The sequence below is a fragment of the Chrysochloris asiatica genome, unplaced genomic scaffold (assembly GCF_000296735.1).
Source record: "Chrysochloris asiatica unplaced genomic scaffold, ChrAsi1.0 scaffold00329, whole genome shotgun sequence".
In the NCBI taxonomy this organism is placed as follows: Eukaryota; Metazoa; Chordata; class Mammalia; order Afrosoricida; family Chrysochloridae; genus Chrysochloris; species Chrysochloris asiatica.
In genome coordinates this window covers 1048858-1061283 of record NW_006408847.1, presented here as the reverse complement: position 1 = coordinate 1061283, position 12426 = coordinate 1048858, and the positions used below count along the sequence as shown (strand labels likewise).

The 12426-nt window shown below is 40.1% G+C and overlaps 1 pseudogene; it reads right to left on the bottom strand.

The window, feature by feature from the left end:
* Window positions 1-7650: 7650 nt before the first annotated feature.
* LOC102840557 overlaps window positions 7651-12426 on the bottom strand; it is a 12724-nt pseudogene continuing 7948 nt past the window's right edge.

Here is a 12426-nt window from a genome sequence, read left to right as displayed (position 1 = left end):
TTGGAGGAGAATATTGAAAGTGCCATGGGCTGCCAAAAGAAGTGCAGCCAGAGTGCTCCTTGGAGGTCAGGATGACCAAACTTCATCTCTCATACTTCGGACATATTGTCAGGAGGGACCAATTGCTGGAGATGGATATCATGTTTGATAAGGTGGAGGGTCAGAGAAAAAGAGGAAGACCCCTAACGATATGGATTGGCCAAGTGGCAGCATCGATGAACTCAAGTGTGGCCCAGGATCGTGCAGTGTTTTGTTCTGCTGTGCATACGGTCGCTATGGATTGGTACAGACTGGATGGCACCTAACAACAACAGCAACAACAGTTCTACCCAGATCATGGCTTCTAAATGCCTTTTACTTCTTAAAGGAACAAGGGATCCTTGGTAGGATGCCAGATGTAGTAAATAAATATACAGAAAATATTTGTTGTTGCTTGTTGTTAAGTCAGTAGGTTCCAACTCAGAGCAACCTTATGTATGGTTTCCAAGGAGTAGCTGGTGGGTTTGAACTGCTGACCTTGTGATTTGCAGTCCAGTGCTGATCCTATAGGAACACACCAAAAGTCCATGTGGCAAATATTCGGCCAATAAAAAATTACTGAATGGGAAACACGCATACTAAACATTTATTCATTATTTATCTGAAATTCTAATTTAACTGAACATCTTGTATTTTATTTCACAGCCTTCTTCTTGGAGAAGACTCCTGGTGTGATGCTGTAGGATAAGCACTGGACTGTTAATCACAAGGTCAGTGATTCAAGTCCACCAGGTGCTACTTAGAACCCCTATACAGGGTCACTATAAGTAGGAACTGACTCAACAGCACTTAACAACAACAGTAAGTCCTTGGAGAAATGGCTAATTCTGAGGCTGCAGTAGAGACAGTACAAGATGGGCCTGGAACATTTTGTTGTGCTAGAAAGCAAGAAAATGTTCCAAGAGTGATGGGGATAAAACGATATAAAAACCAATTTGAAGGGACTCCCACTAACAAAATATGGGGCAATTTAAGCATCAAAATAAATCACAGAAACAAACTATAATGGATTGGGGAGAAAAACAACAGGAAATTATAGTCATATTGATACTTTAAGTAAAAGAATAAATGGAAAGTTTGACGATGGATATTTATTTAGATAAATATAGGATCAGCTATTACAAGGTATCTCCTCACAAAATCCTTATTAATTCCAACTACTTCCTGTGTCTCTAGCCAGTCTTTGTAAATCCCACCACACTACTTTTTCCTATTGGGCCTGGATAAGAGAAGGTGGGGAAGATGCTGATAATATTATGTGATTCCAGTGTGGATGATTAACTGAGTTCATTGTGACTGTAAAAACTTCTAACTCTAAAATGTATAAAATGAAGCTTCTTAAAAGCGGGAATGGTGGAGCTCATTACCATCAAGGAAGAACAAGGAGTGGAGTGTGTCATTTGGACCCCAACACCCTAAGCATTGAACCTCCTTGACCCAGGGACAGGAATCTGTGATACCAGAGGAATGGAAGAGGAGAAGAAGCAGCAGAACCAAGAGTGAGAGCATGAACCAGAGAGACCAGCAAGAGACTTGCCTACAGAGCAGAGTGTCTCCATGCACTTCATTGGGAGAGCTAAGTTTGCTGACCCAGCGAGCTAAAGCCAAATGTCTTTGGTGGTGGTGGTGATGGTTATGTGCTGTGAAGTCGATTCCAACTCATAGCAACCCTGTATAGGGTTTCTGAGGCTGTACATCTTTGGTGGTGGTGGTGATTATATGCCACGAAGTTGATTCCGACTCATAGAGACCCCGAAGATGGTTTCCAAAGCTATAAATCTATATGGGAGCAAAAAGCCTCATCTTTCTTCCATGGAGCAGTCGGTAGATTCAAACTGTTAACATTATGGTTAGTAGCCCAACTCATAGCCTACTATGCTACCAGAGTTTCTTTGACTGTCTTTAAGCTGAGGCTTATGGGGTAGTAGTGTGCCATATAAGCATTTATCAGCAGCCCTATAAGAGCTTTGTAGCACAAAGAAGTCTTCCTGTAGGTATGACTGATGTTCTGGCTGGAAGAACTGTGCCCTGAGTGTTTTCTGATCCTGTATTGTAGCCTCTTAGCTTCCCTAATTAAACCCCATGGTGTCTGAGTTCTGTGTGGCCATTGCAATGAATTATCAAACCCAGACGAGAAGTAGACAGTGCTGTGGGAAGGACGGTTGGTATCGTTTTTATTTTTTTGGAAGGGGAAAATAGTATCTTCATTGTGAGAAAACCTGGCAATAGCATCTTAACCAGTGATTAAAGTGGACATCATTACTAATTGTTGTTAGGTGCTATCAAGGTGGTTCTGACTTAGTGACCCTATGTAAAACAGAATGAAACATTATCTAGTCCCATACCAGCCTCACAATTGTTATATTCAAACCCATTGTTGCAGCTACTGTATAAATTCATCTTGTTGAGGGTCTTGCTCATTTTTACTGACCCTCTACTTCGAAACTACTAGCTGTTCCACAGGAAAAAGATGAGGCTTTCTGCTCCCGTAAAGATTTACAGCCTCGGAAACCCTGTGCAGGGTTGCTATTGAGTCGGAACCGACTCCACGGTACTTAACAACAACAAAAACTTTACTACCATCAGTAATAGACACAAGAACACAACTTCAATGATATTACTGCTGGACAAATACACTCAAACTAGGGAATATTACATAAAATAAGTGCCTGTAATCCTTAAAAGAATCAGGGTTGTGAAAGTCAAAGAAAGACTAGGAACTGTTTCAGGCTAAAGGAAATTCAGGAGGTGTAACTAACATATTGTGAAGTGAATCTTTTGTTTTGCTAACTGGTGAAATTTAATGGGGTCTGAGCATTAGATGGGAGTTCTTGGGTGGTACAAATGAATCATATGCTTAACTGCTAATCAAAAGTTTGGAGGTTCGAATCCATCAAGAGGCCTGATTGCTGTTGTTAAGTGCCATTGAGTCAGTTCCAACTCATAGTGACCCAGAATCGCCGATCTTGTGGTTATCCTACAGTGTCACACTAGGACTCCAAGAGGCCTGGTAGTTGACTTTTTAAAAAATCAGTCATTGAAAACCCTTTGCAACATAGTTCTACTCAAACACACATGGAGGCATGGAGTCAGGATGAGTCATCTTCTTGATAGCAACTGGTAGGTTACAGGATGATTACCAAACCCAAACTCAACTGCAATGAGGTGATTCCAACTCACTGCAACTCTATACAGGGGTTCGGAAACTATAAATCTTTATGGGATCAGACAGCTTCATCTTTCTCCTGAGGAGCAGCTGGTGGGTTTAAACTGTCAACCTTATTGTAAGCAGTCCAGCGCTTATCCTACAGCATCAATGGGGTTCCTACAGGATGGTTATTATTATTGTTCTTAAGTGTCATCAAGTTGGTTCTGATTCATAGTGATCCTGAATAGGGTTTGAACCTTGAGGTTAGCAGTCCAGTACTAATTCTACAGTGCCGCACCTGGATGATTAAATGGTAGTAATTGTCAATGTTAATTTCCTGATGTTGTATTATGATCATATAGGGGAATATTTCTCTTTGTAGGAAATACTACAGTATTTAAGTGTAGTGAAGCATCACGTTGGTAACTTACTGCTAATTTGTTAAGTGCTGTCGAGTTGGTTCTGACCCATAGCAACCCTGCATAGGGTTTTCAAGGAGCGGCTGGTGAGCTTGAACTTTTGACCTTGTGGTTTAAATTAACTTTGCAGTCAAGTGCATTAACCTACAGCGCCACACCGGGAGTCCTTTAAAAAGTTCTTGCAGATTCAGATTGTTTTAAGATAAAAACAAATAACAATGCTTAATTTTGTTCTTAAAAGGAAACAAATATTTAATCATGCTTATACATGGGACTGAAAAAGAGCTTAAATACCACTAATAAGTTGTGCTTTACGAAGATGATGGAATAGACTAAAAGTCAACCATCTGGAAATCACAAATTCATTTATTAAAAATGCTCTTGAAATTAAATTGCTAGAATTTTTAAACTACAAGAAGAAAAAAGGGATGCTATATATTACTGATAATTGTATACAAAGCACTGTGGGGAAAATTGCTATTTAAAACAAAAACTGATGGCAGCTGGTTCTGCACTTAGTGACAGAATTCATCGCTGGGGTAGATGAACCTTTTATCAAAGAAAAACATCTTTAACAGCATTATCAAACGCTGCTGATTTCCTACCATATCTCCACACTTCCCATTTGTCCTTGTTAGTTGAAATCCAACCTCTTTAGGTAACAATGCCCAGCTGACTTCTTTAGAGTTAGGCATGGCCTTGAGATGCCACTGAAGTCAATGAGATCTAAATAGAAGTCTGCTGGAAATAGACCAGCTTTCTTCACACAGACACCACCCTTTCCTCCTTCTTCCAGTCTACAATGTGGATATGACTCCTGAGGAGTTACATCTTATCTGTGACTCATTGGGCAACAGGCTTGATGATGAAAGCCAATGTAATAGGAATGACAATACGGATGGTCTAAAAGGTGTGCTAACCCAAGGCCCGTGATTTGAACTCTCCTTCCACTCCAGACCTATTGCTCTGGTTGGAATTGATTCCACGGCATATAACAGCAAGGACAAGAAATAATCTGGGTACCTGATGACATTTCTGTGCTGCTCTTCCAACCTTGGACTAGTCACTGTGGGACTTTTTATTAAGAGAAACAGTAACTGCTAAATATTTATGCCTGTTGGGTTTTCTCAATTATCTGTATTTATATTATGTGTATACATTGTTAACAATGAATTTTGATAGGATTTTTTTTTTTTTTTGGTGAAAGGTGGAGAGCCAAGAGATTTAAATTGCTAGCTCAAAAGGAATCTTGTATTTGATGAGAGATTAAAAAAAAAAACTTCTTATTGTGAATTGAGTGAAGGTTTGCAGAGCAGATCATCAGTTTTACATTCATCAAATCATATATTTTGCTTCATTACATGGTTGCAATCCCCTCCATGCACCAACAGTTAACAGCATTTACCTCTATTCATGTTAACCACTGAATTCCTGTGTCGCCTGCCACCTCCATCTTTCCTCTGCCAACCTCTGTCCAGTTGTACATCGCCTACTGTGTCACCCATATCAATGCATGTCTACCCTCTAGTGCATGAATCATTTCCTCCTTCCTGAAAAACCATCATAGACGGTTTCTTTTATCACGCCCCCCCCTTTTTTTATGTATATACACACACACACACATACAAAACACAACCACACACGCAGAGAAATATATATAATTGTTTAAACAACCACAGGGCACATTCTGGAAGCCAGCCTGCTGGCCGCCAACACAAAACCTTTCTCTTTCTATGAATCTAGAGTCTTCAGCTGTTTAATCTCTCCATGTCATCACCTCTGTCTCCATGGTTAGGGTTTCACATTCTGCTCATGCTCTTCTCTCTTGATGGTCTTAGGGTCCTCTGTTCCTGGAATGTAAGAGTACTACTCCCTGCTTTTTGATACACAACTTCTACCCTTACAGTTGTGACAATCGCAGTTAGGTATGATAATAATTACTCACTGTTGAATCAAATAAGGAGCTCTGGTAGCATAGTGGTTATGAATTGGACTGCGAACCGCAAGGTCAGCAGTTTGAAACTACCAGCTGTTCCACAGGAGAAAGATGAGGCATTCTGCTCCCATAAAGATTTATAGCCTCGGAAACCCTGTACAGGGTCACCATGAGTCGGAACCAACTCCACGGCACACAGCCACCAGCCACCAGCCACCATTGAATCAAATTAATCCTATCCCCATCTCCTTTCACCAGACCCATGTAGATGAGGAAATCTATTCAGTGGGGATTCTATCTTCCCCCTCACACTCTGAAATGAAACTCCCTCTGGAAAACTTGCAGGTCAGCCACTTTGTGCCTTTATAGTCATCGCCCCCAATTTTAGGTAGCTAATGACTAAGTTGCCTATCCCTATCAACCCTGTATACAGAGGGGATAGATTTGACCTTTGATGTGAAGGTCAAATACCTCTCAGTTGGTATTTTGAGCTACTATATCCATAAGTATAGGTTGAGTTCATCAAATTGTAGCACTTTACACTTGCTTCCTATATCAATTTTCTTAATCTTCCTCCAAGTCGAGTTCTGATCATCAAGCTATTGAAGCTAGGTTGAATAGGTACTATCTGTAAGTTTGGGCGTTCTTGTGTGTCTCCCATCACTTCATATCAGCTGGATGCTTCACTCTCAGCTCTAGCCCTCCATGGCTGTTCATGGACTCAGGAGTCCCCAAATCTTCTCTGGAGAGATTTGAGACAGGTGTTTGAGTTAGAATAGCAAATACAGTGTGATTGGAAGAGATCTAGGAAGAGAGAAGATTATATTCTGATTAAGAGATCCTGTAAAGTGGCAATTGGCCAACAAAGTTTAAGGAAAAGATACATCTCTTTCTATATATCTGTGTATCTGTCTATCTAATCTATAGATATCTCATGTTTAACATTAATTATGAGGTTGTTTCCTATGCTATTATATAAGTTGACTCCCAGACTATAATATTCATGTTATGCTTAAACCAAAACATCTGCTATAGAGAACGGTTTTATGTTGATAAAATAAAAGAATAACAGCATCTAGTATGATGGCAAGTTATTATGATGTTAGTCATAGCAGAGACCGCTGCCTCTCTATTTCTCATAGCATCTAGGATGGTTGTGGTTGCTTTCTGTCTAGTCAGTTACTAAGGAGCTCTGGTAGCATAGTGATTATGAATTGGGCTGCTAACCTCAAGGTTGGCAGTTCGAAACTATCAGCAGTTCCGAGGGAGAAAGATGAGGCTTTCTGCTCCTACAAAGATTTATAGCCTCGGAAACCCTGTGCAGGGTCACTATGAGTCGGAACCGACTCCGCAGTACTTAACAACAACAGTCAGTTACCGGAGCTATGGTTGTTGTTGTTATGTGCCGTGGAGTCAGTTTTGACTCATAGCGACCCCGTACAGGGTTTCCGAGGCTGCAAATCTTTACGGGAGCAGAACGCCTCATTTTTCTCCCACGGAACCGCTGGTAGTTTCGAACTGCTGACCTTTTGGTTTACAGCCCGATTCGTAACCACTACGCAACCGGAGCTATGGTAGTGGTTCTGAATTGAGCTGCTAACCTTAAGGTCAGCAGTTCAAAACTACCAACTGTTCCGCAGGAGAAAGATGAGGCGTTCTGCTCCCATAGAGATTTATAGCCTCGGAAAACCTGTACAGGGTCGCTATGAGTCGGAACTGACTCCACAGCACATCACCACCACCAGTCAGTCATTACTCTAGCAACTCTAGGCACAACAGGACTAAACACTGCCGGCCCTATGCTAGTCTCACCATTGTTACTGTTACTGTTCCAATCCATCTCCTTAGGGGTCATCCTCTTTTTTCCGGACCCTCCACTTTACCAAGTATGATGTCCTTCTCAAGGGACTGATCCCTCCTGACAACATGTCAAAGAATGAGTGACAAAGTCTCTCTATTCTCCCTCCCAAGAAATATTCTATCTGTACAAGATAAATTTGTTTGTTCTGGAAGTCTATGGTGTGGTTTTTTTTTTTTAGTTTTTTTTGTTTATTAACCCTCTGGTGAAAAATACACACTATCATTGCAGATCAATTCACAGCAAATCTTTATTCCTTATTTTTGCCAGCACCAGCATTGGCTTTTGTAGTCAGTCCCCTTAATTAACTTTCTTCATTCTGTTTTTGCATTCCTTGCAGTTGTTTTCTTGGTTTTTTTCTTCTCATACTGGTCACATCTTGCAAGTCTGTGTTTGGGTAAAATTTTTTTGCATAATCCAAGGAAGCATAAATTAGGCCAACACCAGTAGGCTTGCCACCACCAAAATGGGTTCTGAATCCAAACACAAAGATGCTATCTCGTGTCATCTTATACATTTTGGTAAGTTTTCCTCAAATTTCTGTCTTAGGTAGTATTGCCTTCCCAGGGTGAAGGACACCAATGACCATTGGTTCCACAGTAGTAGTCTGTTGGTCATGAACTTCTTGGTCCAGATAGTTACTGTGTCACTAATGATGGTGACAGATGCTCAGGAAGCCAGGGAGGAAAAAAAGCCATGGTACTTTAATATTCTTCTGCAACACCATACTTCAAGTGAATCAATTTTTTAAGGTCTTCCTTATTCGTTATCCAACTTTCACAGGCATAAGAGGCAATCAAAAATACCATGACTAGGGTCAGGCACACTTTAGTCCTCAAATTTATATCTTTGCTCTTTAATACTTTAAAGAGGTCTTGTGCAGCAGATTTGCCTAATGCAGTAAATATACTTATTGATTTCTTGACTGCTGCTTCCTTGAGTGATGAATGATAGTGGATTTAAGCAAAATGAAGTCTTTGATAGCTTCATTCTTTTCTCCATTTATCATGATGTTACTAATTGGTCCAGTTGTGAGGATTTTTGTTTGTTTTACATTGCAGTGCAATCCATACTGAAGGCTGTAATCTTTGATCTTCATCAGCAAGTATTTCAATCCCTCTCCACTTCCAGCAAGCAAGGTTGTATCATCTGCATATCGATGATATCCTCTAATCCTGATGCCATGTTCCTCTTCATATAATCCAGTTTCTTAGATTATTTGCTCAGCAAACAGACTGAATAAGTATGGTGTAAAGATACAACCCTGATGCACACTTTTCCTGATTTTAAAACATTCACTATCCCTTTGTTCTTTCTGAACAACTGCCTCTTTTTTAAAAAAGATTGTGCTTGAGAGGAACTTGGTCTATGTACAGATTCCTAATGAGCACAATTAAGTGTTCTGGAATACCTGCTCTTTGCATTGTTAGCCATAGTTTGTCATGATCCACACAGCCTTTGCATAGTCAACAAGCACAAATAATCATTCTTTTGGTATTCTCAGCATTTAGCTAAGATTCATCTGACGTAAGCAGTGATATTCCTTGTTCCATGTCCTCTTCTGTATCCGTATTGAAATTCTGGCAGCTCCTTGTCAATTGTTTTTGAATTTTCTACAGCAAAATGTTACTTGCATATGATAATAATCATATTGTTTGATGATTTCCTCACTCCATTGTGTCACCTTTCTTTGGAATGGCCACAAATATGGATCTCTTCCAAATGGTTGGCCAGGTAGTTGTCTTCCAAATGTCTTGGCATAGATGAGTGAGCACCTCCAGTGCTGCATCAGTTTGTTGAAATATCTTAATTTGTATTCCATCAATTCCCGGAAACTTGTCTTTTGCTAATGCATTCAGTGCAGTGTGGTCTTTTTCCTTTAGTACCATCAGTTCTTTTTTTTACATGTTTTATTGTGAATTATGTGATAGTTTACATGGGAGGACATTAGCTTTACATTCATCCTATCGGTTATCATTTCATTGTCATGCAATTCCCTGCGTGCATCATCATTCAGCCAAAGGGTATACCTTGCAAGCCTACCCCTCGGTCATCAGCACACAGCCCCTCTCCCTTTCTGAGTCTAGAGTCCCCAACCTCTCCATCTCTACACATCATCATTGTTTCTGCCTCCATCTCTGGCATCACTGCTTCTTTGGGTAGTGTCCTGCACTCTGCTCTTCTCCTTTGATGGTCCCAGGAACCTCTGCTCCTGGACTGCAAAGTCAACCACTCCCCCCCGTTTTGCTACAAACATCTACCTTTACATTTCCAACCCTCACAGTCTGTCCTGCTAACAATTATTCACTATTGTGCCACATGAGTGCTGTTCCCTTTTCCTTTCATCAGCCCAGCCCAGACAGATTGGATTCTACTCAGTGGAGATTCTACCTTCCCCTGTGCCCTCTGCATTTAGGCTACCTCTTGAAAGCTTGTAAGTTAGTCACTTCTTGACTTTATAGCCCCCCATTTTGGGTAGCCAATGTCCAAGTTGCCCATCCCTGTGTACCCTATGTATAGAGGGGGTGGGAATGATCCTCTCTGTAAAGATTTGTTCCCTCTTTTGAGCTACTGCATCCATAGATGTAGGTCAAGTTCATCAAACTGTATCAGATTTCTCTTTTTTTCCTCTTCTTTCATCTAGTTGAGTTCTGATTATCCAGTCATTGAAGCCAGGTCAAGTGGATATTTTCTATAACTGTGGATGTTCTTGTGCATATGCTCTCACTTCTTATCAGCTGGACGCTTCACTCTCCACTCTAGTCCTCTGTGACTATGTCACTGACTCTGGGCCCAAGAGTCCCCAGGTCTTGCCACACTGCTGGCCAACAAGGTCTTCACCAGGGTTCACAGAAGTCTACTGAATGTGGTAGAACTTAGCTCACGGCTTCATTGTTGTTTTTCCCTCACTTCCCCTTATTGGTGACCAACGTGGTCACCAGTTAGAGCCCATGTCTGCTCATATATTCCCCTTGTTAGCCTTGGAAGGGGGTTTGCCCTGAGGGAACCCGACAACTTGCCTTGATGTCTCCTGGGTGAGCAGTACCATCAGTTCTTGATTATAGGCTGCCTCTAGAAATGGTTGAGCATCGACCATTCCTTCCATATTCTTTTGATTCTTTCTGCATCATTTAATAATTTTCCCATGGAGTCCTTCAATATCTCAAGTTGAGGCTTGAATATTTTCTTCAGATCTTTCAGCTTGAGAAATGCTGAGCATGATATCTCCTTTTAGTTTTCCAATCTGAGGTCTTTGCACATTTCATTATAATATTTGACTTTGTCTTCTGGAGCTGCCCTTTACATTTTTAGCTCAGCTCTTTTACGTCCTCATTTCTTTCATTAGCTTTAGCTTCTCTATGCTCAACAGTAAGTTTAAGAGTCTCTTCTGACATCTATTTTGGTTTTTTCTTTCTTTCCTGTCTTTTTAATAACCTTTTGCTCTCTTCCTGTATGGTTCTGTTGATGTCATCCCACAACTCTTCTGGTCTTTGATCATTAATGTCCAATTGCATCAAATTTGTTGTTGAGACAAGTCTCTAAATTCAGGTAGGATATATTCAAGGTCATATTTTGGTTCTCATGGACTTGCTTTAATTTTCTTTAGCTTCAGCCTGAGCTTGCATGAGTAATTGGTGGCCTGTTCTTTTTAGCTGTGATATTATTTACATTTATCTTTTTAAAAGTTTCGTTTAGATCAATCCTTTTTGGATACTAACAGTTTAAAATAAAGTACCTGCGGTTCAAATTCACCAGCCACTCATCGGAAACCCTACATAGGGTTGCTATGAGTTGGAAATGACTCAACAACACTTAACAACAAAAGATTCAATGGTAAACTAGATTTGCCGTGTGGAAATGGACAATACTTCATAGTCTTGGGAATGAATTTATTGATTTGGGAGGCTGAGAGCATCAGTATGATATAATGGCAAGAGTATAGTATTTGGAGATTGAAGTAGATGACTCTGGGGAAGTAATTTAATGATTCTATGTTTCCCTTTGCTCCATCTTGGGTGGTGTAAACAGTTTAAGTGTTTGACTACTAGCCAAAAGGTTAGTAGTTGGAACCCATCTAGAGGTGCCTTGGAAGACAGGCTTGGTGATCTATTTCTGAAAAGTCAGTCTTGGAAAATCCTAGGGAGCAGTTCTGCTCTGCACACAGAGTGGCCATGAGTCTGGACAGTTTTAAATTACCACTGATTCCATACAGAGAACTTATAGATAGTAAAATGCAAACAATTCACTGTAATAAATTGGGCAAATTTGCCAGGCAGTGACATGGATGGTATTTATTTGATGTTAATGAAGGGAAACAATTACCCACATAGTTTAATAGAAAGTTTAGGAGGAAAGACAAAGCCACCGTAATTTTTGAAAAATCAATGAACCTGATAAATGAAGTGTGTGTGGGGTGGGGTGGGGGTGGAGGAATCTGTGTTGCCGGAAACAATTTGTATTAAAAATTGAAAGCAGCAAAGACAGCAGAGGGTTTAGTTTCAGAAATTCAAGAGAATAAAGTGGAGAGAAATAAAACACAACCAGAACAAAACTACTATGAAGAATTTCAGTATGCAGCGGCAGCAAGATTTTTATAGGTAAAAGCGTAGTATTATTCAGGAAGGTAAAAAAATGCATTTAAAAAATATAGTCAGATAGTCCTACTTTTAAGAAGTTTATGATCAAATTCATATGATTAGGTAAACTATACTTACTCTTATTTTGGAATGAACTCCCCACATCTATATAACTATTTGCTATTACCTTACTTGTAATACATTATTCAAGAATACTGGGAAGTGAGGCATCTCAGAAATTTGGCATTAAAACGATTATAATTGCACTTCACAAAAAAGAAAATCCAAATGTCTAGTAGATGTATGAGAAGGTGCTCAATTGCATCAGCAATCAGGGAACCACAGTTAAAAGCACAATGAAATACTACTACACATTCAACAAGTTGGAAAAGTTCAGAAGACATTAATGAGTGTGATTGAAGGTGGTGGGATAGTATGGTCTGTGTCAA